The sequence below is a fragment of the Pleurodeles waltl genome, chromosome 6, assembly GCF_031143425.1.
Source record: "Pleurodeles waltl isolate 20211129_DDA chromosome 6, aPleWal1.hap1.20221129, whole genome shotgun sequence".
In the NCBI taxonomy this organism is placed as follows: domain Eukaryota; kingdom Metazoa; phylum Chordata; class Amphibia; order Caudata; family Salamandridae; genus Pleurodeles; species Pleurodeles waltl.
The window spans coordinates 1,202,404,383-1,202,430,027 of record NC_090445.1 but is presented as its reverse complement, the minus strand read 5'-3'; the positions used below and the strand labels follow the sequence as shown (position 1 = coordinate 1,202,430,027).

Here is a 25,645-nt window from a genome sequence, read left to right as displayed (position 1 = left end):
AAAACTAACCTGTCCAATGCAATGGGTGGCCAGTGGGGCAGGTGATGGTAAATCCTGACAACTGGCTGTACATAATGATAGAGAGCCAGATTAAGAGGTTTTGGAGGCTGCTATGGGGGGGGGGGGGGTGAACAGACTGACCAGACTGCTGGCCACCTGACCTACAAGGTTGTTGGGTCCTGCTCCCTCAGCCACGCAGAGGATGGGCAGTATGCGTAGCATGGTGGCTGGACAGGAACTGGCACGGCTGGAAGTCTCTTCATAGCCACAAAAGGAGCGAAAGGCAGATGGGGGTAGGGGGGTGAGGGTCTCCAGCAAGGCCCAAGAGAATCCTTGGAACGATTGAGTGCCAAATCGGCCTTGTGTCAAAAGAAACAGGTGCTATTGAATGGCATGTCTTTCAGGGAAGCTTTAACATCCCCTGAAAAGCCAGACATCCTCAGACAGGTGTTGTACCTTGGGGCCATTGTCGTTGAAACTACTCTGCCTAGCAAGTCACTTGTGTCCAGACCGCAACGGATCGTGAACTTTGCTGTGTCTTTTTTCCAGTCGCAAAAAGAAGAACATATGATGGACTGAATACAGAGTAAATCAAACATTCACCTCCAGCCACAAAGATCTGGGTTTAATCCATCGTTTTTTGCTCACCAGGACACCCAGTTTGGACCCAGCCACGTGCAAATCAGTCTTGACCCTGTTCCTCATTGTAACAGTCCAGCCCGAACTGCCAAGCCAGGTCCTCCCTGGACCGGAAACAAGCATCCTAGGACCGATTTCAGCGTATCACCCTTCATCAGTTAGGCTAGCTTGAATCCAGTGGCACAGTAAGCAAGGGACCCACATCTGGGCATACCCTTTCCACTTGGGGCGACAAATGCAAAAAGAATAGATGATGGACGGAATGCAGAGTAAAACAAACATTCACCCCCAGTCACAAAGATCTGGGTTTAATCCATCGTTTTTTTTCTCACCACAACACCCCAGTTCGGGCTGGACTGTTCCCATGTGGAACGGTGTCAAGACTGATTTGCATAAGGCTGGGTCCAAACTGGGGTGACGTGGCGAGCAAAGTAATGATGAATTAAACCTAGATCTGTGACTGTGGGTGAGTGTTTGAAAAGGTTTAACACTCCGTCCATCATTTTATTTTGTTTTGTGATGTTGCTTTGTGTCTTTCCAGTCGGCAACAGCCTGAGAGAGTGCAGCCCAGGCCTCTTCCAAGACCTGTGGAAGCACCTGTGCCGCCATGTCCCCCAAAGTTTGAGAATTACGGCCCAAAAGGCATGCAGTGGTCATAGACAGCAATGACAGGCTGGCAGAAGGAAACACCCTCTTCCCAAATAGATCCTGTTATTGGATTCCCTATCCGGGAAGGGCGGTAGGGAATGGTCATGGGAAGAAGAGGCTTAGACCACTAAGCTCTCAGGGGAGTAGTGTCAAGAAACTTGGGTCCCCAGGTGCAGGGCAATGGCGGCAGGTGATCATTCTATTAACATGGGCTGGGTTTGGATCAGTACCAGAAGGACGTCCTTGAGGGATTATTGAACGGGAGCAGGGGTTCGGAGGTGGAAGCTCCCGGCAGCAGCACCTCTGTCAAGAGATGAGTCTTGACTGCCACAGAGGGTAGCTGAAGGTCCAGGACCTCAGCCACCCTCCTCACCACCACTGCATAAGAGGCTTCCTCCTTCATAGCCATGGTAGGGAGAGAAAGCATACAAGCATCTGGAGATATTTCCGGTGTACTGGCTTCTGTCCATTTCCTCTTCATATAGCTGGTATTCTAGAGGGTCCAGTGATTACTCCCAGACTTACTGAAGGCCTAGCTCAGCAGAATAGGGCTCAGGATCCGATATAGGAGGCAAAGCTACTGCAGGCGTCTAAGTCGGATGACGCCAATCTGGCTCCGTGTCAGAGTCTGTAATGACAATGGGGATGGGGCCACCGGTGGGCCTCAACTTAACCGATCGCCCTGAGGACTTGGAGTGGGACGACTATGACTTGGGACTTTGTGACCGGTTCCAGGACCTTCACCTGTGCTGAATTGCATGGTGGGTCACCATCAGCTTTAGGGACTGCTCCCTCAAAGCCTTCGGATGAATGGTCTGGTACTTGGAGCACAACTTCTGGTTGTGGTCGCATTCCAGACACCACAAGCAGATGAGGTGCGAATTTGTCACGGACACTGCTGGATGACAGGATCCGCAAGGCTTAAAACCCTCCCTATGTGATGACATATCAACACACCAGAAGGAAGAAACCTGAAAAAGTTTGACAAAAAGTAAAAAAGGCAAGTCAAAAAATACCTGAGGGGTAGCTCTCTCTCTGATCTGCACTGGCTGGTGCAGAAAGAAAAAGATGTTGGGGAACCTGGGTGGTGCCTATATGAGAACCACAGTCATTTAAGACTGACGCTGAACAGATAGGTGCCACCTACCAGCACACAGGGATACCGTTAAAGAAATACCTTCTGGATCCAGTCTGACGCCTGGGGAGAATTCAAAGGAAAATAATCTGCAGTTAGAAGTCTCTATGAGATCAGATTTTTTTTTACAAGTGGTGGTACACAGTGCAGTCTCCCTCAACATGAGAGCAGATGCTCGGAGTCAATGCCTCTTAGAGAACCACAAGTGGTAACTTCACCATGAAGTGGTAGACATGATCTTCTGTGCACAGAGATGCGTATGCTTGCATCTTTTCAGCACGTCCGAGAACACGAGGTGCCACAGGCAGTGTGAGAGGATCAACAGGTGTTTCTAATTGACCCAGACTGGGCGAGGAGGGCTAAGAGCGCCAACATGTTTGTACATACTCACTAGTTGAGCCCCTCTTTCTCTACTGCCTAAGGTGGAACTGCCCTCACACCAAGCTAGTTAGATGCTCCACCCCAGTTCCCAAAGGCTGCAGCTGCACACATGAAGATAGAGGAGTGCAAGATAGAGTCTGTTTGATTAACGACAAACATTTCAGACATCATTTTGTCTGCCCAAAAACACTGCACAAAAATTGTGGGTCGCTGGAAGAAGTTTGTTCAAATTGGAAAGTCTGAACCAGGATGTGTCTCATCTTTCCAATGTTATATACTTCACACTGGTGCTTGCCCACACAAGCTTGTGTGTGGCTACTGTTTAAGGTAATCTGGCTGTCATCTGACATCATGTGCTCACTAATCAGTCATCTCTGTTTAGGTCGCCGCTAGTGGATTCTGTGTTTGTTCCCTCTCACTCAGTTTATTATTCCTAAGTGGGATTTGAATCATGTGTTGATTTTCCTTATGGTATCGTCATTCAAATTAAGACATAGTTGCCTGGTGTGTTTCCTCACTCTGTAGACCATTTTCCTGGTGACAATGACTTCATTCCACAAGGGCAGAGAACTTTCTAGCCCTCTCACATTTATCCAGGCTGGTTCTTCGCACCTGCCAATTATTTCTAACAAAACAAGTATCTACTTTTCATATGGGCCAGTCCATCACAACTTAGAGGAGGGACAACTGCATAGAAAGGACCCAAGGCATGCAGTATCACATTGCATCGGCTGCATTTCACAGTAACGATGGGATGATCAGCTCTTAGTGGGTTTCACTGAAGCACAAAGAGCAAAGCAGTGACCAAACATACGGTGGGCTATCCCCTGTGTCGTGATCTGCTAAGTCTTGGCCACGAAGGACCCTCCATGAAGTATCTGTCACCATGTCACAAGGGCCATGGCTGCATCCACAGCTTACACCAGAGGCATTCCTGGCAGCTGACATCTGGTGGGCTGGTCATATATTCACCAATGAACACTTCTGCAAAACATTATTGCCACACAGTCCAAGCATGCAGTGACAGTAACCTTGCCTAGTCTGTGTTGTAAGACTTTCTTAGTTAATCTGTACTACTCAATCCCACCTTATAGAGATACTGCTTTGGGAATCTTTCATAAAATGAGGAATCTGTGAGCTGTTGACCTCCTGTAATGACATTTCTGGTGATACATAATCTACTACACATAAATCATCAAAGTCCCCCTCCTCAGTGAGTTTCTGACTTCATTAACAGGAGTCCAAGGTATGAAAACATATCATAGGCTGCATTTGCTGCTGTTGTTGATGCTCTATTGCTCCCCCCTCCCCGTATGCCTTGATGGGGACAAAAAAACATTCCAGTATGCTGTCTGGCATTTTATATACTTGGCCCACATTGAGAGACAGCAGGTCTCGGCTCAAGGACAACATCTTGAGTTTATCCTGCCAAATCAACATGTTCAAATATTCACGAGTCAGAGATCACGGATAAATCTCAGACCTCCAGCGTTCTTGCGGACAATAAGTAAAGGCAGTAGAATCTTTCCCCTAGAGGCACCCCCTCTATGGCCTTTGTTCAGCAGGGCAGGAATTTCCATTTCAATAATCATGGTGTGTGCAGAAGAGCACATCCTCGTGGAAGGCAGGTGATTTAGAGGTAAGGACAGGAAAAGTAAGGCGTTGCTTTTATGGATTATGCTTATGTCTGGGGGATTTATAGAGTGCAGCAGCTACTCAATAGAGTGCCCCATCGCTATAGTAGGCACAAAGTCTTGAGGTCATGAAATTTAAAACTCAGAACTAAAAAGAAGGGTTATAAGCAATCTTTTAAAAACAGAAATGTCCTCATCAGCCTGCAGCTGCTGTGGAAAGGCATTCCAATCTTTGGCAGTAAGGTAAGAATGGGAGCTCCCACCCCATTTGTTCCTTCTAAACTTGGGATCACCACGAGAAGATCATTAGAAGAGCAGAGGATTCTAGATGGAAGATATGGAAGGGTCCTTTTAGATAGGTATTGGGGGCCTGAGAGGTAAAAGGCTTTATGTATTATCATAATAAGCCCTTTAAACCCCACCCACTCTTTGATGGGAAGCCAGTGAAGTTCTCAGGTGTGGTTGGATTCAAAAGAAGACACACCACAGCGTTCTGTACCAGCTCAATCTTCTCAAAAGATAGGTTGGTAGGCCTAGATAGAGACAATTGGCATAGTCTAGTCTTGTGGTGATCAATACCAGGATCACTGTTTTCTGTTGTGGGGTAGATAGAAGATAGAGGCACTTCTTTAGGCTCTTTAGAAGTCTGAAACAAACACTGACAGTTCAGCCACCTTTGCCTCCCAGTTAGCAAGTGTTGTTAAACTTCACTCCCAGGTTGTGTGCCACCATGGCAGGGGCTGGTGGAGGCTGGGCCTCACTGGGAAAGATGTTATTATTCCAGCTGAGTGGAGGGATCCCAAACACCAGTATTTTGGTTTAGCTGACATTACATTGTAGGTTACTAGTGTGCATCCAATGAAACACTGCTGAAATACAAGCCTCATAATTTCACAATGTGTTGGGTGTTTGTTTGGTGAAGTGTGAGAAGCAGTTAAGTATTGTTGGTGTAAGGAAATATTTGTACACCAAACGATTCAATAAGGGATGCCAAGGGATCCATATAGACATTAAGAAGTTTGGGACTCAATGCTGATCCTTGAGGTATCCCAAAGCCCAACAGCTTTGGTTCAAAAGTGAAAGGACCCATCCACACAGATGTCTTTAAGAAAGGAACTCAGTCAGGTCAGTGCTGGGCTGCACACATCCATGTTGGCAAATTGATGTACAAGTAAGGGATGCGAGACAGCATCAAGAGCTGTGGATAGATCCAGGAGAATCAGGACTACCTGTCTCCCCTGATTCACCGCCAGCTTGACAGTATCAGCGACCTCCAACAGTGGTTTCAGTGCTGAATCCAGGATAAATGCCTGACTGGGAGGGATGTAACAACTTGTTCCTTTCTAAGAAATCCGAAAGTTGCTGGTTTATAAGCTTTTTCCAATATATTGGCAAATGCTGGAGGCAAAGGTATTGGTTTGAAATTGGAAAGATTTGATTTATCCATGGCAGGCTTCTTTAATAATGAATTAATTTGGACTACTTCCAGCAACTGGGGACGTTGGCTGACTGTAAAGACAGGTTTAGTAGCTGATTTAGAATAGGATTTATAGGCACACTATTAGAAGCAATGATAATAGGGGTACAAGGATCATATGGAGATCCAGATTTACAAGCGGTCCGGGCCTGTGCCAAATGTTCCGTAGCAGTCTGGGCAAACTCTGACGAAGAGGGGATCTTAGGAGAAGGCGCAGTCACTTGTTGGGCCCTAAACTCACTGTTGCCTAAAGCGTTAAATGAGAGCAACTGCAGTGAATCAACAATCCATTTTATCTTGGAATCAAAAAAATCAGAGAGTTGATTACACTGCTTGAGCAAAGGCATCAGTGGCTTGAGTAGGTCATCACGGTGTGTGAATATTTTGACAATTTTGAAAAGTTCACCAAATTTATTTTGAGCATTGTCAATTTGAATTATAAGAAAGTATGCCTGAGTTTTCTTGATAGCCTAATGGTATTTATGTAGGGCTGACTTATAGATAAGTTTGTCCTTAAGAAGGTACTGACATCTCCAACTTCTTTCAAGTCTCTTACAAGTTTTACTTAGGGTTTTGAGCTCCTCATTGAACCAGGGCACAGATTGATGTTTGGCCACTGAGTTCACGTCAGAAGATTTTAAAGGGGCAACCGTGTCAGTTGTCTGAGGGAGCCATGTAATGGCCAGCTGAGTGTCCACCTCAATGTCCCTGTTGATACGCAGAGGAGATTTATTTAGAGTATTACTAAACTCATTGTGAAAAACTGTGGACCACTTTCTAAGGGGGTACAAATACTACGACCACATGGACAATAATCCTCTTTCCAGCTGAAATAGATAGGAGCATGATCTGATCAGAGAGAGGGGTCTCAGTGATGGACACTGAGAATGCTGTTAGAAAAGATTGTGTCTACGATATGGCCTGCTACATGAGTGGGCTAGGACACATATTGCTGTGTGACCCATTAGGTCAAGTTCTCTAGGAGAAGCTTCCCGTGTGGGTCTGAAGGAACATCGACATGTAGATTCAGATCTCGTATAAAATTAGCTTATTTTAGCATGGATTTCGAGAGAAATTTGTCTAAATGAAATAGAAAGGCACCTAGAGGGATGGGGGGCGGGGTAGTGGCAGTATACTAGCACACTTGCTAGGGCTGTGTTAGAGACTGTAATGCAAAAACCCATTGAGCTGCTTGGAGTTAAAAATAGTACAGTTTAAAGGGTACATGTAAACAATTGCATTACCGCCCCCTATTTTGCCTTCTCTCTTGCAGTGTAATTTTGCATACCCTTCGTGGATAGCCTTTGTGGCGTCCATCGCAGAACTATCAGACAAACAAGTTTCAGTGAGGAAAAATATATCAACATTGTCTTCAGTAAAAATGTCATATCTATGTTGTGCATTTTTATGAAGAAAGAGAATGTTACATAAAAGTGCACATATCCCCAGAGCCTTAATACGTTTATTGGGACAATAAGGAGGCACAGGGGTAACTGTCAGGGTACTGGTAAATTAAATGCGCAGTGTGGGCTAGAGGAACGGGCAGCATGGCTTCGACTGAGCGTGGGCTGAGCGCGAACAGGCTTGCCTTAGGAGCACCTTCGGCACGCTAGCGGCTCCTGTTCGCTAAGTGTCTGAGCACCATCCTGCTTTATCAGGAGAGCAGGCATCAAAAAAGCCCAAAATGGCAGCTGGAGTGGTAGTATAGGGCATGCTGAGCCCCTTCCTACACTGGCAAAGAAAGTGAAACCAGCATGCTGAGATATTAAAGGTGAGTAAAGATTCACCAATAAAAAGCTGAATGACCTAGGGATCGGTCATGATTGGCAAACAACTGGTGGAAAAATGGGCAATCCTTCCACCCACGGAAAGATGGAGGGTGAAGGGGAAGTCAGAGAGACTGGATTTATGCATGCTGTTGGAGTACTCTAGACTCACTCCTGCTTTGAAAGGAGGGGTATATTTTGTCTGAAACTGCCTTACTTGAGAGGCCTGGCCAGCAAAATAACTGTAGCTCAACTGTTCTTGAAGCATCCTGGGAAGAAGTTGGCTTATTTGCAGAATAGCTGCTCGCCATTGCAGGGAAGAAATGCGTCAAAGTGCCCAGCAGACTGAATGACATGTAAGAACTGACAACAGAGATGCAATGAACGTGTTTGATTAGGAAGGTAGAACTATATCATTAGCTAAGTAAACAGCAGCATTCCTCTGAAGACACCAGTGCATTAGGCACACAGCCTTGAGAAGAGACTTGTTGTCCACTGGAGATCAGCAAAAATTTCAATTTCTTTCCACCGCGGCCCACCCTGGCCTTAAATCTAAGGTAACCAGGAAGCTGTTATAATGTTATTTTGCAAGCTTATGAGAAACTAAGTTTGAATTACCAAGACAGTATTGCCCTATATGTGAACGACTAAAGCGTGGTCCACCTAAGGATCAAAATTGAGTTTTTTCAGTAAAGAAAGCTGCAAATGAGATGACTAAACCGTGCCTGTTTCTGACTTTCTGTATGAAAATACGGGGCCTTTATACTAGACAGGTGCCTTGGCCCTCACTCCCTGTATTCCTGTCTTGCGTTTTGTCTTTACGACTGCTTTATCAGGTTACACAGTTTACGGTGTAGCATACTAGCCCGTTGAAGCGCCAGAGTAGTGGGCCAGAAAAGATGGTAAATGACAGGGCTGTGTCTCAGCATGACTATCATTGTAGCACCAGAGCTGTCTTTTGCGGAAGCAGATGTCAGTGTTGAACGGATACCATGCTCGTCAACTGGATAGATCTGACTGTTAACGGGTACCAATTAATATGCTTAACCGCAGTTAAATTCCACATGTTTTTTTGGGCTGATTGGCACAGAGCGTCGGAGCGTTGAGAGCGTGGTGGAGGGTGAGGAGTGAGCCGCAGCTGCATCGGCTTGGCCCTCAGCAGCGAATGAAGAAGCTTGGAGCGAGCCGCGAGCCATGGCCAGTGCAACGGCTGCATTAGCCTGGCCAACAGTGGAGTCTGAGGTAGCAGATCGAGGGAGCCACTGCCAGTGAGCGGACAATTGCTCGAAGGAACCACCAAGATTATCAGATCCATAGAGCGAGTGCGGAGCAGAGCAGACAGCAGGTGGACGGCAGGTCAACAGCAGGGGCAGGGGAGGGCATCAGGTCATGCCAAGCGGTATTGTGAGGAGAAACACTTAACAATATTCTTAGTCCAAGTTACTTGAAGAATAAGACTATATCGAACTGGCTGGATACTCACAATATGTGTTTCTTCAAATGTGGTAACTGTGCAATGTGTAGATGGGCATGGCATGCGAAAAGAGACTTTAAAGGTTTGGGGAATAAAGAATATACCATCAAAACGCACATTAATTGCAACACAACATATGTAAATTATATTTTGGTTTGCAATTGCCACAAGATATATGTGGGTAGTACTATTTGTTCTATTAAGGTGAGGATCTCAGAGCATTGGAGAGCTATTAGACAGGATGATGAGCTTTACCCTATTGCCTTACACATGAGATCATGTAAGGCACAGGGGCCACATAAAGATTTTAAGTTTTGGGGATTTGAGCATATTGAGAGAAACCCATGTGGAGGTAATAGAGAATTAGCATTAAGAAGGAAGGAATCTATATGGATAATGCGGTTAGGTGCAGTGGAACAAGGTCTGAACTATGATTACGAATTAGAATATTTTCAAGGAAATATGTAAAGTGATAGCCATAATATAGGGCTATGTATTAATTGTTATAGACCAATAATCAGACCAGAGCATTATCCTTGATCTCTCGAATCTAAATAATTGAATTATTGGTTTGGAATACTTATTAGTTTGTTTAATGGGAATTTAGGAATCTGCCAACATTTCTGTGAGCCAAAAATCCTTTTTATGTACCATTAGTTACTCTATAGTTTAATATCTGACTGTACCAGATTAGCGTTAGACAATGAGATATATCATATCAATAATATTAGACCAACATTGTCACTTGAATTCGTTCTGTACTCCATTAGAGAGAATAATGTTTGAGGACTTGGAGCGTACGCATTGACGCGCGATACTGTCAAAGATTAGTCAGTCTTCTATCTAGACTTTAGAAGGGGCGGGCCTAAATTCATCGAAAGAGAGGATGGACTCTCTTAGACGAAAAACGGCGTACACGATGTCTGAAAAGCACAACACAGGTACGTGGCAGCACGGCCAAGTGGAGTAATTTAATTAATGGGTAATGTATAAAGGGATTACTAATTCTAGAATCACATTACAGGATACGCCTGTTGGATAAAAACTTTAATGGGGCATCCGGAACATAAATAAGGAAACCGAGTACATATTTACATGCAGAAGGTCGGGTAAGCGGTATTAAGTAAACGTTGCCTCCGGTAAAATGTATCAATACCACTGGATACGGATTAGGGTATATTGCGTATTGTATAATTACAGATGACGAACAACAATAAAATAAGTTACAAGAACGATAGATTTTGATGGTGATTAACTTTGAGAGATCAGGTATAGTGTTCTCATGTTTACAGATCAGATCACTTTTCAGCAAGAGTTTTTCACGGGGCAATTTTAAGGAGAAAAGGTGTTATTATTAAGAACTGTTAAAATACGGAGTGCCTCACATGGGCTCTATGGTTACACAAAGGCATAAGGACACAATGTTAGGGTACCTTGTATTACTAGTAGGGGAGACACTTATATAGGCTGTTTTTAAATCACGGTTTGCACTGTTTTTGGCTTTTGTTTTTGTAATAGCGTGTTAAATCACTGAGCATGATTTCAGGTAATGGAGTATGTGAAAGGACAATGTGGAAGATATAATCTATAAATATGTATGTTGGATATTGTTTATTGTAGAAAGTCCTGAGGAAGTCATGTGGTATTCCCCAGACGAAACACGTGTTGACTGGACTGGAACATGAGCAATTTTGATGAAGGAGTTGTATGAAGAATAAAGAAGACTATGAGTCAAACAATCGAGTCTTTTTGAATTATGGACTTTGATACTCATTGATAGATTCAGTAATTTTCGAATTAGACGTGAGCTATCCATGGATTATGTATTTGTGATAGCAGTTGATGTTATCATTTCTGGGTTTATTGGGGGACTTATCCCAGTGATTGGCACCGGACTCATTACAGATTCTAGTTTGATTGCATTGAAGAAGAGCGCCAAGTACTCCCCAAAAAATCTCCCATTGGTAATTGTGAGGAGAGGTGGTTGTGTGGATTTCGGCCTTGTACTCCCCATTTATCCCACATTCCACCTACCTACCCTCCTCAACTATCCTTCCACTCAGCCTGAAATTGAGCAGCCAAGTGAACCTTCAAGTGATCCAGCCAAGTGATCCCGTCAACGGCCCAAGCAACTAAAGCAAGTAAGTTAAATAATAGTGCAAGGCATGTGAGCCAAGCAGTTGGCTCAGAGCACCGGTCTGTGCCGGTAGGGCGGAAGCGGCCAATGCTAGACTGGTGCAGCTTGCCTTCTAGCTGGGCTATTTCTGTGCATACACCTCAGGACAATATAGCAGCACAGTTGCACAATTGTAGAGCTACAACTGGGGAGCGTGCTCATGCTCCCCTGCCTTAGACACTTGGGGAGAAGAAGCAGAGGAGAGTGGCAGGAGGTGAGATGGTGCTCGGACGGTCCAGGGCAATGAGATCAAAGTCCAAGGAGGCTGACTGGCATTGTTGGGGAAAGTGACTGGCAAAATACAGAATAAACATAAGTGACATAAGCAAGAATCCTACCCGGATTCATAAACTGAAAGGCTGTTGCCATATGCCGTTCTAGGAGTAGAAGCAACTGCAGAGGTCTCCGTCTAGGGCAACAGCAGATCACTAATTTACATTAAATTCACCATAAAGATCACTTTTAAGACCAACAAGAGCGTTGAAAACTCAGTATCTGGCATATGAGAAACAAAGTACGAAAGTCACCAAGCAATCTCAAGATATTTGGGGGCAACTGGAAACTGGCCCACAGAATTTTTTTCACACACAGAGATTACACCAAAGCTAAAGGGCAATCGATAAAAGTAAAGCAGTCCCATGTTAGTGTGAAGTGCCCTGACAGTGGTTGTCCAACATGCCCAATACAGGAGTTGGGGTGGAATACAAGGGAATTGAGGATACCAAGGAAAATATTTGACGCCTACAAATTGATGCAAGGAAGGCTCCGGGTAGAGTTATAGAACCCCATAGTGACCATGGAAAATTAAAGGAACCGGAGGCTGAGCAGCCGCTGATATATGGCCCCAAGACTCAGAAGGAACACAAGTAGGGCCCCAAGAGTAAGGGAGATTTTGGCCCAATACTAGGAAAACATTTATACATAACCACTTTACAAGAGCAAGGGGAGGGACAGGAAAGGACACTAAACTCTTGGGTGGTCAGGATACACAGATCACTCCATTGATTGCTCCCTCAACTTTGTTCTCAGAATTTGGTCAACCAACTTTGCTAACACGAATTGAGCAAGTGCCTAGCACTGTTAGTTGTACTACAGGATCCAGCCTGGATGCTTCAACAATTGGGGAGTTGACAGAGATGGCAGATACGGCCTTAGAAAAAAGCAGAAGTAGCCATCATACTAAGCTTTCACTAGATATTAACCCAATAGGATCATACATTGGACAAGATGTTGCTGGTATCTCATCTTTAATGATGTCCCGGGTGCTGACCGATGGCCATGCTAATCGAAGTAAGAAAAAATTGGTAATAGAAGCAGAGATTTATCAGATGGCGCAGTCTCAATTGGAGGAATTTTATCAACAAGAAGCTACTGGCAATAGCCAGTCCTGTTCTACCCTGCAACAAGGTATAAGGGAAGCCCCCTGGGGTATGCTCACCACTACCCCACGGGGATGCTGGTCATCAAGAGAGATAAGCATAGAAGATCATGGTGGGGATGGGGAGAATAGATGGCAAAGGAATATCTGCTTTGTAAAGAGACGGGGGAAGAGGATAAACCGATTGTATTATCAACGCCACAAATGCCTTTTCTTTTAGCAGCAGTTAAAGCCCTTACCTGGCAGTTGCTCAAATTGGAGATCCATTTAGAGCTAACACACATGCTGGCCCAAAGTGTTATTAAGCTGGATAGAAAACTGGACTTATTAACTGGAAAGTTAGAGAGCTGGGGAAACAGGTGGAATGAAGGTAATGTGGTGAGGGTAGCTTTAATGATGCTAATAGCTAGCAATCCTGCCTGAATTGTTAACAGCTCTCATAAGACATTGTAAAACTGTCCATGAAGAAGGCAGAAAACAGAGCGGCTGTATGCCCGATAATAAGCAGCGGGACCCACTGCCTACAGAGTTAATAGAAAATGAGGGAATACTTATTCCAACAGATGATAAGTAATACGCCATCTATAAATGTACAATTGATACTGTCAACTCCGCATGATATTGCCACCGTGCAGGATGTACAGGATGGTACAAACAGGCAAGTATCAGAAGCCACTAAAACTGTAAGGCAGGCAGGTCAATGGTAATAATCAACAGGTACATTTAAAAAGAGAACAGAAGAAAAGAAGAAATCAGTCAAAAATACCAACAAAAAAACCCCACAAAAAACAGATTGAGCTATAACAGGAAAGACACACATGCCTCTACAGACAATCCTTGGCTGCTCAAGACCTATCCAATTTTTAGTTAAAAAAAACCCTCTTTACTTTCAGCACCTCCTCCCTGGTCACAATCATATGCTGCTACCACAACTGTAGAGGATTCGGCCAATACAGAGAAGCACAAAGTTCAAATTGTTAGCTATGAGGAAAGTGGAGGTAACGCACGATAATGCATTTGGAAATTGTGGAGGCAATGAGCCCCCCAGTGGGCAGCGGGGTGGGGAACTTTCAAAGTAACATCCCTTCAAATAGTGGAGGACTACATATACAGAGAAGGTGCAGTGGGGACAGGCCATCAAAGTCTCTCTCCACTCGCCAAGATGGGGCACAGGATGCTGGCCTCCCCTAATCCACAAGTCATACATAAAGCGATGTCTGCCGCATGTAATTCTAACGCACCAATGGCTTGGGGTCAAGCTATACAGAAGAAGATTTTTGTAAAGTTCCCTACAATGGTGCAACCTGAACAACTACGTCATTATCAGGTACAGGGACTCCCGCAAGAAATAGCCCTACCAAGGGAGGAAATACTGGGGAATCAGGACCTGTAGTATAGGGCCAAACCATTGGCAACCAGATTATACAAACATCTGGAAATCCCCTGCCTTACACGGATTTGCCTATGACCATGAACACCATGGGAAATTAAACAAACAGTATAAAGTGCCAGAAGAACAGGGAACAGTCTGCCTTAAAATTCACCAGCTATATGTATCATGGGGGCCTTGAGACATCCTTAATAGGTCAAACATATTGTGTTTGTTGCACAATATACCAAAATAATCGAACCTTCCATCAGGGGACCTGTCTTCGGTAAACTTCAACACCTATGCCTGGACTAGCCAGAGAGAATCTACATTGGCAACCTGGTCTGATCAAAGTATCATAGAAAGAATTTTTGAAAACGAGGGTTTGCTGATCAGTTGGGGTCTAAAAATCAGCAAACCAGAAACAGAATGATATCCCTCTGTTTTGTCAATGGGAAAACACCAATCGTGCCCAGATAAGAAACTCTGAGAGGAACACCTGCGGGAAATCCTCCAATGTTGGATAAAAGGATCATCATACAGGTGACAAAGGAAACAGGAAGCACACCTTACGCAGACATGAGAAGTAATTCTTTTGACCAAGGTTGGCGGGAGTGGGACTGGATCCCTGTATCCTTGGACTCAAAAGAGAAACTGCACCTTTAGCCGTAAAAGACCACCACCCAAAATATCTAAGTGTGTGATTAAACTAGTAAGTTGGAACATAGCCTGTCTGACTTCTTTCATTGCTAGTTCAACTGTTGGGGATTACGTGAACAACGTTGACATTCTGTGCTTCCAGGAAACCTTGACGGTGGAGCCTGTATCCATTCCTGGCTTTATAATAATTCAGACTCCTGTACAAAAGGAAAACCTGTTTGGAAGATATATGGGAGGTCTAGCAACATATCTCAAATTAAATCTAGTTGTTAAGGTGGAAGTCTGGGAGAAATCAATGAGGGATGTCCATGTGGTAAGTATATATCGCCGGACTTGTACCAATAAAACAATGCCGGGGACAATTATAAACTTGTATATAAACCCCAGCCAGACCAAAAAACTGGGAAATGTCAAATCCATATTATCTCTGTTGAAAGAATTTCTGTATGAGCATCTAAATCATTAATATGTGATAGCAGGAGATTTTAATGTTCGTAATTTGGGTCAAGAGGCTGGGTTTCAGGAGACTCTGTAAGAACGGCCCTAGAAACGTTTTTTAAAGAGTTTGAATTAAGAACGACTAAGTATAGTGAAATTGTTGAAGGTATACCTCCGCCATCATTTAGAAATATTTCTACATTAGACTACATCTTCTTAAGAGCAACATTGTTGGCTAGATGCCTAAGCCATAGGGTTATTAACAGAACTGAAAGTGACCATAATCCTGTGATAATGGAAATTGGTCTTGGTGTGGCAAAGCACCAGTCCTATCAAGCTACTGGGAAGCAAATGTTATCTAATTCGTGTCCTCTGGTGAAATGGATCAAATGGGGACCAGCTTGCTTTGCCAGGTATGCATTGTGGAAACAGGCTAATGGCTCCCTAATGTTCGAAATTGGGACAAGTCAGGTGACTGATCAGTGGGGAATTGTGATTAATAAACTCCACAGTGCTCTTAATGACTCCAAGCAGCATGGGCAACTAGGGCTAAAGGAAGAGTAGCTAGCGGATACATTTTCAGCACCCCAGGAGTACCAACATAGCCAAAAGGCATGTAGGCTGGCAGAATTTCGATATAGGAAAAATACAACTCACACTTTGGAAGTCCATAGAAGGCTAGCAAGGAAAGTGCATAAGAAAATAATTTGGAAACTAAAAAGTCAAAGGACAGAGAGGAACGTTGGAAACAAATACAAGCATTGATGATACCAAGGAAAAGCAAATAATTTGGGGGCTATGTCAACATCCTCCTACATACATCTGATAGTAAAGACAATGTGGTTTCTGCTTGTGAATGGGAAAGTCACATGGGAAAACTATATGTGGATCCAGATTGTCTAGACGCTCAGGGCACCATGGGACTGCAAAACATACTAAATGGCCTTGACAACAGGTCGCTAAATGTCACTGCCAATTCAGTGCAAGGCATACTTAGTAGTATTCTGCGTGATGGGGCTCCAGGAACAAATGGCCTTCCAGGGAGCATTTTTAGAGAAGATTATGATTTTTGGGTCGAGTCTATGACTATTTCATTTAATGACTGCTTATATTTTTCTGTGGTCTAGGGAGCTTGGAAAGGGTCAATAATGTATCCAATACACAACAAAGGGGATATTACCTGACCCGAAAACTATAGGTTGATAGCACTACTGGATGTGGATGGCAAGGCTTTTGCAAAAGGTGCTCTTACAAGAGCTTGAAACCTGGATCACAGAAAAATGTTATACCCATATATGAGACTGAGTTTATATCATGCTCTTCTACGATAGATAATGTTCTTGCCCTCTCATATTTGGGTCAAAAGGCACAGAAGTCCTTATCCCAGCCGCTTTGTGCTTGCTTTATAGTTTAGAGTGCGGCTTTTGATGGTGTTGAGCGCCACATTCTCTGGAAGAAACCAGCCGCGTGGGGGATACCCAAAACGTTGATGGCACCTATTACTGTGCTATATTCTGACACATTGGTGCAAGTCAAGATATCCCAAACACATGTAACACACAAAATGTATACTAATAGAGGCTTAAAAGCAAGGCTGTGTTATCGCCCCCACTCTTTTTAACCTTCATATGGGCCATCTGGGTGCAGAACTGCTCAAAGGAAATAAACTCCTCCTGAAATTGGGTAAAACGGTGCTCCCTATAATCCAATATGCTGATGACTTGATTCTGCTAGCACTGTCTCGAATAGGGCTGAATAGGGGCTTAGATATACTGCAAGACTACAACGTAACAAATGCACAACAGGCAAATGCACAACAGGCAAATGCACAACAGTCAAATGCGGCTAATCCTAGGTGGATGATTTGAACGAGGGAATGTACTGTTTAGGCACTGGTACTTTCATTTCTTTCTTTAAATCAATCTTAGGCTTTTATGACAACGCTTGATAATGTGCCTTGTTTTATCTCATGTTGATGTGTGCTAAGAGGTGCATATCTTAAAGGACTTGCTGATTTTATTGGAATGAGAGTGGACATTCAGAATTGCTTAAGCATAGGTAAACGGTGATTTATGATGAGAAAACTTCATTTTTATTGTGTTCTATATATGGCTAGATATGATGATTTAATCTGGGAATGTACTTTCGGTCGTTTATACTATTTACATAAAAGTTTGTGCAATGATTTTAAGTAATCACGCAATAATGTTTATCCATCTAACTATGCGTGAAAGAGAGAATATAGACTCCGAGTTCATGCGCATACATAATTTCAAACAGAAATGTTGGAAATTTAAGAGCAATAAAATTGAAATAAGTAAATGAGATGCTTATCTGTTGTGATACAATGTCATCTGAATGTGAAACCCCGCACTCCTTAAAGACAAGCCACTGAGAAACTACCTGTGTGCCAAAATTGTGCCAAATAAAATTCAGTATTGTGACAGTCTAAAAAAACTGGAATCTCAACAAAATTAGAAAGAACGTCATACCTGTCAAGCTACAGGAACCAGCAGAAAGTTACATTTAGAAGATAGGCTGTCTTGTGTTTTAACTCGCACCTTTCTTGTTATAAATAAGTGTAGGAAAGTACCTTCTTTCTTGGCATGTTACCCCCAATTTCTGCCTGTTTGGCAGTGTGTTTTGCCGTCTCACTGGGATCCTGCTAGTTCACAGTTTGTGGACTATGTGTGTTGTCAGTGTGCTTAACTGTGTCACTGAAGTTCTGCCTCTGGAAATGCTTTGAGGGCACAAACGGTGCCCTCCTGGCATAATCCAGTCCCTGCTCTGATGCGAAACTGGACAAAGGAAAAGGGAGTGACCACTCCCCTGTCCATCATTACCCCAGGGGTGGTGCCCAGAGCTCCTCCAGAGTGTCCCTGGCATTAGCCATATTGGATTCCAAGGCGTGGGGACCCTCTAGAGACCTCTGAGTGGCCAGTGCCAGCAGGTGACGTCCGAGACCCCTCCTGATAGGTGCATACCTGGGTAAGTAGCCAGTCCCCCTCTCAGGGCTATTTAGGGTCTCTCCTCTGGGTGTTTCCTGAGATTCGATTCGCAAGATTCCTCCAGGACTCCTCTGCTTCAGCTTCTGACCATCGGATCAACAGCAGACTGCTACAGGGACCACTGTAACTGCAACTAAGTATCCAGGACGACTCCTGTGACCTGCAACTTCAGCTCCAGACAGCTTTTGCAACAGTTTCCAAGGTGTGCATGCTCTGAGGACTGTCGGTCTTCATCCTGCACCAGAAGAACTGAAGGATTCTCCTGTGTAGTGACGGAGTCACTTCACTGCTTCTTCAGACACCCTTCTGTGACGACAACCGGTATTCTGGGACTCCTCTCCTGACGACAAGCGTGCTCCCTGTGACACATGTGGTGGACCGAAGTGACCCAGACTGTCCAAAGGTCCAGCTGCCAAATTTGGTGGAGATAAAAGCTTGCCTCCCCGTGCTGCAACAGTACCCATGTGCACCGCGCCTCCTGCAGCTCCTTTGGCTTCTGCGCACTTCTTCCAAGCGTCCTTTGTGCACATTATAGTCCAGGTCACCAGCACTCCATCTTGCGACGCACAGCTCCCTGAGTTGTTCTCCCGCGGCATGGGACCTTCCAGTGTAGTGCTGCAACGACTGCACTTTGCAACTTCTTTGTCCCCATGTTCTGGGACTCCTGTGGGTGCTGCCTGGTCTTCTGTGGGCGCTCTGAAGTGCTGAAACCCACCCCCCCCTCTGTCTCCTCAGTCAGAGTTGAGACCCCAATGTCCCTCCTGGGTCCAGGTAGCTCCTTTTTTACGCAAACCACATACTTGCTTGAACCAAGGCTTGTTGGCAGAATCCAGCGACGTAAACAGCCTGCATCCAACAACTCAAGGTGAGACACCATCTGCACCAAGCAGGAACCTGCAGCCATCTTTTTTGGTGCAGTTCTGTACTTTTCTTCTGACCGGAGAATCCACTTTTACACCTTCTTCTAGGTTGGCAGGGGCTCCTGTCCTTCCTGGACTCTTCTTTGACTTCTGGACTTGGTCTCCTCTCTCCACAGGTCTTCAGGTCCAGGAATCCATCATTTGTTGCTTGCAGTCTTGCTTGGTTCTTGCAAAATCCTCTATCAATACTTGTAGTGTGTCCTGAGGAACCTTGCTGTACTTTACTCCCGCTTTCCTGGGCTCTGGGGCGGGGTACTTTACTTACCTTTGGTGTTTTCTTACACTCCCAGCGCCCCTCTTCACACTACACTTGCCTAGGGGGGGAATTCAACGTTCGCATTTCACTATTTTAGTATATTGTTTGTGTTGCCCCTAGGCCCATTACAATCTATTGTATTTTCTACTGTTTTCACTATCCTATGACTGTTTACTTACCTGATTTTGGTTACTAGTGTATATATTGTTTATAATACTTACCTCCAGAAGGAGTAGTGCCTCTAAGATATGTTTGGCCTTGTGTCACTAAAATAAAAGGTACTTTTATTTTTGGTAACACTGAGTATTGTCTTTTATTGTGTATAAGTACTGTGTAACTATAGTGGTATTGCAGGAGCTTTGCATGTCTTATAGTTCAGCCTAAGCTGCTCTGCTACAGCTACCTCTAGGCAGCCTAAGCTGCTAGAACACTGCCTACATTTCACTTATAATGGATAACTGGAATTGGTATAAGGTGCAAGTACCTTAGTTGCCCACGAAAAACCAGGCCAGCCTCCTACAATAAGGATTTAATTAAATAAAAGTGAGGAGTGCAGTCTGTGAATGCTACTTTACACCTACAAGCACATGTTTTATATCACAAGATGGATGGTACCATACAAATAGTTAAAACTCTACATAAAAGTAAAGATGCTGCAATACTGGATGCAAGAAAACTTCACCTAGACCAGATTATGGCTCATATTTTATGCACATTTTAACAAAAAAACTAAAATCAATATATTTCCCTAATACATTTTTAGGCTGTCTTTTCCTTTAGACGTCGTGTAAGGATTCTGGAGGGACTTACACCCACTGCTAACCTTTTTATTGAAAACGTCTGGGCGGTTCATCTTGAAGCGTTTTGCCCAGGTGCAGGCCCAGGTCACGAACTGAAAAGAACATCGACCAAGGGCTAGCTTCCCTATCGGAAAATCAATAACCTATGAGCACACCCACTTAAATTACGTGGCAGGGGAGGACCAAATTACGCACATGGGGCGGCTGACTAAATAATGCAGCAAGAAAAGGCAAATTATGTGGTGTAAGGGGTGCAAACTGGGGCACTATTACTTCACTCTTTAGTACTTTTAACACATTAACAATACCTGGGCAAATGTTACACCTCATTTGTATCAGTTTAATGGTCAACTAGAGCAATCCGCAACTGAAAGACAAGATGTTAACATAGTGGCGTGACGAAACTTGAGGGGGTCACCTTGCAAAGTACATGGAGGAAGCCCCTCCCCGTCAAGAGCTCATAGGCCAGGTGCCCGTCGCACGTCCACAGTGTACTATCCTGAGGGGGGCCCCTGGAGCTCGGGGGCCTTTGTTACGCCAGTGAGTTAACCTTTATGAAGGGTCGTTTTCCACTTAGCGCTAAAACCTGTTACAGCGTTTTCAGTAACTTTTAATCTATTTGAGGAAAAAACTGCATCTGCAAATTATGCAGCAGCTGATGGGCTGTGTGGCTAAATCATAATTTCGTTAAAAATGCTGCAGTTGCATAATTTCAGTGATCCTGCCTGAGTGCGTATGGGACAGGTGTATTTCTACCTCAAACCACTCTACAACTGAAGTATGGAGAAACTGAGAAGACAAGACTTACCTTCGAAGATGTGCAAAGCGTGCACTTCATAACCTAGACGCTGAGTAAACTTATGTTTGCACATACAGCCCTAGAAATAAATTATTAAAGGCGCAATACGAAGGTCTCATGGAGATTAAAGTTGTTGGTAAATCTCCCTTTTCATAAGTATATAGGATTGGAAATTGTGTTTTCATTGTTACCAGTCGAGATTGGACTCTGCAGCCTGAGAGTCAAGACTGACTGTGATTGGTGGTCAAAATTCCAGAAGTATATCTCAGGTGTTGGTGTAAACTCTCCACGCACTTCACTAACTGATTTTACGATTACATAAAACAATTACATCATACTTGCAAGTTATATGAAAATCAATGTTTTAATCGGAAACAATTAGTGTCCTGTGTTAATTATCTTCATGAACAGTAAAATGAATGCTGCCAACATCCTGCTAACTAACCTGGCTCATTCTCAAGACTAAGCACAGAACTCGAAAAACGAGGAAGAAAGAAATCGAACTGCTTTCAGAGTTTGATTTCTAATCAATGTTATGACAAACTACGTCCATAGCAAACTTACCGTTGGGATACCCCTTTTGATCTAGTTATTATATGTGAAAATAAGCGCTGTGCAGTGACTTACTTAACATGTCATGAAATTATGAGCCGAAGTACTAAAGTTGGGTGTCACAAGACTTAGATTATATGAAAGTCCCTGTACATGATTCAGCAGCATATCAGCGTTATATAACCGATAAATGGCAACTGACAGAAAACCATCATAGCATATCTTTTTGCCCATGTCACAAGACCTCTGGGCTATAAATGACATCGTTGGAGGGTGTGGGTTGGCCGGCCAAGATGGCGGTCGCAAGTTAGAGGAGTTCCGCGGTGGGGCCCCGTTGGTGTGTGCGGAGATGATGCACGAGAAAAGTATGGCGCGGAGGGGTGGATCGCGTGTGAGGACCTAGGCGTGCTGATCCTCCCCGCGCTTCTGCTGCTAGTGGCGTACTCGTGGGGACACCACAGGTGCTGCAGCAGCGCTGACAGAGTGGGGGGACCCCACTCCTGCCTAGCTCCCCAGGATACATGACTGATTCATCATTGAGGTGGCTGTGACCTCGTATTTGAGCTGTGCTGTTACGCTGCGCTGGCGAGGGCAACTCCTCATACGCTGGGGGGGGTCCTGATCTGGAGACGCCTGGGCACTCAATTTGTGGCCGACTATTGCAAGATTGATGCTGAGGGACAATGTGTGTGAGTGCGCGGATGACTGAGAGGATGGATTATATTACTGGGGACTGTTTACGCACCAAATGTAGACCAGGCCTCTTTCCTTAGCAGGCTCTCAAGCGCTCTCTCTCCATGGAGCAACCCCCCTTAGCTGTTGGGTGGATATTTTAACAGTGCATTACACCTCCAGGTGGACAGCTCCTCCCCGCTACTCACTGCGTCCAAAGCGACTGCTGTGCATGCTCTGCGAGAAGGGCTCCAACAGTGGTGGCTGCTGGATATCAGGTGCCAGCACAATACTGATGCTAACGTCTACTCGTTCTTCTCGGTCCCACATCAGCTGCATGTGAGACTTGATAGAATATTATGCACTCCCAAACTGACCCCTGCGGTTCTGTGGACAGATTACTTAGGTCGCACTCATTCTGATCATAGCCCACAATTTTGTAGCTGGGCTGGGACATAACCCCTCCTGAGACCCCTACATGGAGACTGCGGCCAGAGTTACTGGAGGACGCCGGGTTCAGGGCGACGCTAGATAAAGCGATCCCTGAATACTTTGAACTTAACGTCGGTTCTGCTTCGTCAAACCTCACTGAATGGGAGGTGTTCGAAGTCTCTATACAGGGACACTGTCTGGGCACACTGTGGAATTTGCGCAAATCTATCGAACAAGACCTGGCCCGAGTAGAAAGGTCCCTGTTATCGTATGAACTAAGTGTCATACAAAACCCTACTGGAGTTCTGGAGTTGGCGTCTGCCCAAGAAGAGCACGTCTCTCTGCTGGAAAGGTTAAGGTGTCTCAAATATGCATTTTTTTTGGTAGCAAATCTAACTGACTATAATGAATTCTTCACTCTGAATACTCTGCCTGTCTTGACAGATGAACAACATGAAGAACTGGACGCACCCCTAACGCTTTGAGATATAAGGCAGTATCTGTGAGCGGATTTCGGGCAAAACTCCAGGACCTGACAGCCTCCCATCGGAATTCTATAAGACATTTTCCTCTGTCATCCCGCCCCATCTTCTCTGCCTTTATGAAGAGGTGCTGAGGATCGCAACTCTGCCTACGTCACAGTGTAGGCACTGCTGGTATCACTCCTGAAACCTGGTAAAGATCCGAAGGCACTGGGCTCTTACAGACCCCTTGCAATGCTCAACACAGACTATAAAATCCAGGTCAAAACCCTGGCGATCCGATTAGCACCCATACTACCAACAACTGGTCCACCCGGACCAAAACAAATTTGTGCCGGACCATGGTACGTCCTTGAATATTAGGCGTCTATTCAGGGTTATGAGATACTCGACTCAGGACTGGCCCTGGGCAGGTTGCCTAGTGCTTGACTTAGAGAAAGCCTTTAATTCCCTGGAGTGGCCTTATCTGTTTAAGGCACTGCAGCACTTCAGACTAGGCCCTCACTTCTTGCCCCTGGCAAGACTACTATACACCCGATCCCAGCTCAGAGTTAAGATAGTCGCAAATGTCTCTGACCCCATCGTGGTGGGTTGAGGGACCTGACAGGGCTGCCCACTCCCTCCGCTATTATTCTAACTTGCCACAGAACCCTTGGTGGTTGTACTCCGGCAAAGAGGGTAATCTTGGGGCATCCCGTTGGGAGACAGCTCCCATATCATATTGCGGATATCCTACAAAATTTTGCCACACTTTCTGGGCTACGGGTCAACTGGGTGAAGTCATGCCTAGTTCCTTTTCACACTGATACGCCCGACCCAGGCCTCAGCCTGTATAGTGTGCCTATCCCCTGATGGCCCAGAACATTCCACTATCTTGACATCAGCATATTCCATGCAGAAGAGGACCTTCACAATGGTAACCTTCAACGGGTGGTGAACACTATTAGAGCTAAGATGATGTTTTGGAAAACTATGCCCCTATCAGTGATGGGCACAACTGCCCTCTTAAAAATTGTAGTTCTCCCCGACTGCTCTATTATTTCTTTAATCTACCCTACTATGTTCCAGAAAAATTCTTTCGGGAACTGGAGACCCAGATCAGGGAATTCCTCTGGTGTAAGGGCTGCTGTAGAGTAGACCTGAAGAAGCTGTACTTGCTCCTGGACAGGGGAGGCCTGGCAGAGCCGAACATGGAGCAGTATTACTTGGCCTCCCAGCTTCAGTGGGTAGCGCGGTGGCTATGTGGTGGCCTACTGGCAGACACGGCGATTAAGGCACCTCCTTGGACATTGTCCGAAATTCTACACCACTTCCACCTCCTTACAAAACCAAGGCAGCCAGAAGTGCCCCTGTTGAGCGTGGCACACCGCTGCTACCACAGAGTTTTGCACCTCAGGTGCTCGACCATCCCCTAGGCACCTGCCATAGTACTGTTGGGTGACGCCACGCAGATGCAGCCCACAAGCAGGGCCATGCTAAGAGCCTGGCACGCGGCTGAGATACATACACTGGGCAATCTATATGAGGAGGGTACACTCATCTCATTTACTACGCTGACAGAGGCGACGGGTCTACCCAGAGGGAAATTCTTATTGTATTGACAGTACATCACAACCACTTCTGTCCACATGGGAGGCTTGCCTCCTGCGTATATTCCCCTGGGCCAAAGGGCATAAAGCCTCGTTGAGATTTCTTGATCTTGGGCTCCTAACTTCCTAGCGCCTCATCACCAAGGGGTTGGAAAGCTACAGTCCTGCCCGTGTTAGCGGCATGGGAGAATTCCTTTGCAGTGTGGGTGGGGGTGAAGGGAGTGGCGTTGAGTAGGGAGGTCAGTCTGGGTCTCCGGATACATACCTTAGCTACCAGTTGGGATGTGATGCTTGATGAGCTGAGGCGGGCGGGGCAGCAGCCAAACAGATAATACTGAGACCAACGATACACTGTGGCCCAATGGATGACCTGCCCATGCACAGGTGCTGACCACTGCACCTGTTGAGGCATGCATGCACGGCCTTGGTCTCTGCTCTAAGGAAAGGAGCCAGTCCCTTGTGGACTGGTGGAGATGGGTGTTGGGCGAGAGAGATGTGCTGTGACTACGGGGGGGGGGTCGAAGAGTGCTCAGGGCAGACTCCAAGTAGTTACCTGTTGTTTTATATTTGTATGGTTACTGCACACAATTTATGCTGAATCGCTACCTTGGAATGCAGCTATGTGATTTAAATGCTTGTAATGCACAAGTTATCCTTTTCCAGACTATGTTGTACTGCAACTCTGAATTTACTAAAATAATAATAACAACAGATTCAAGCAAAAAAAAAAAATGGCATTGTTAGACCGTTTGAAAATAGCATTACATTGGCCTTGTACTTAATTACATTCAAACTCCGTGTTCTTCATTTTTGATTCTACTGTGTTACCTTCCCACTTTTTCACAGTGTAACTATGAGGGAGGGGTTGCAATGTGATTTTTTTCTTTCTTTTATGTGCCTAGAAAACTAATTAATGAAGTAGTTGGAGTTTTCAACACCATCTGAAAACTACCTATGCAA

General features: G+C 45.0%; 1 protein-coding gene across 2 annotated transcripts in view; it reads right to left on the bottom strand.

Annotated features, from left to right (window-relative positions):
• The window catches only part of STOX1 (storkhead box 1), a 382,812-nt gene that overhangs the window by 154,099 nt on the left and 203,068 nt on the right, over positions 1-25,645 (bottom strand). The gene's annotated exons all lie outside the window — the stretch shown is intronic.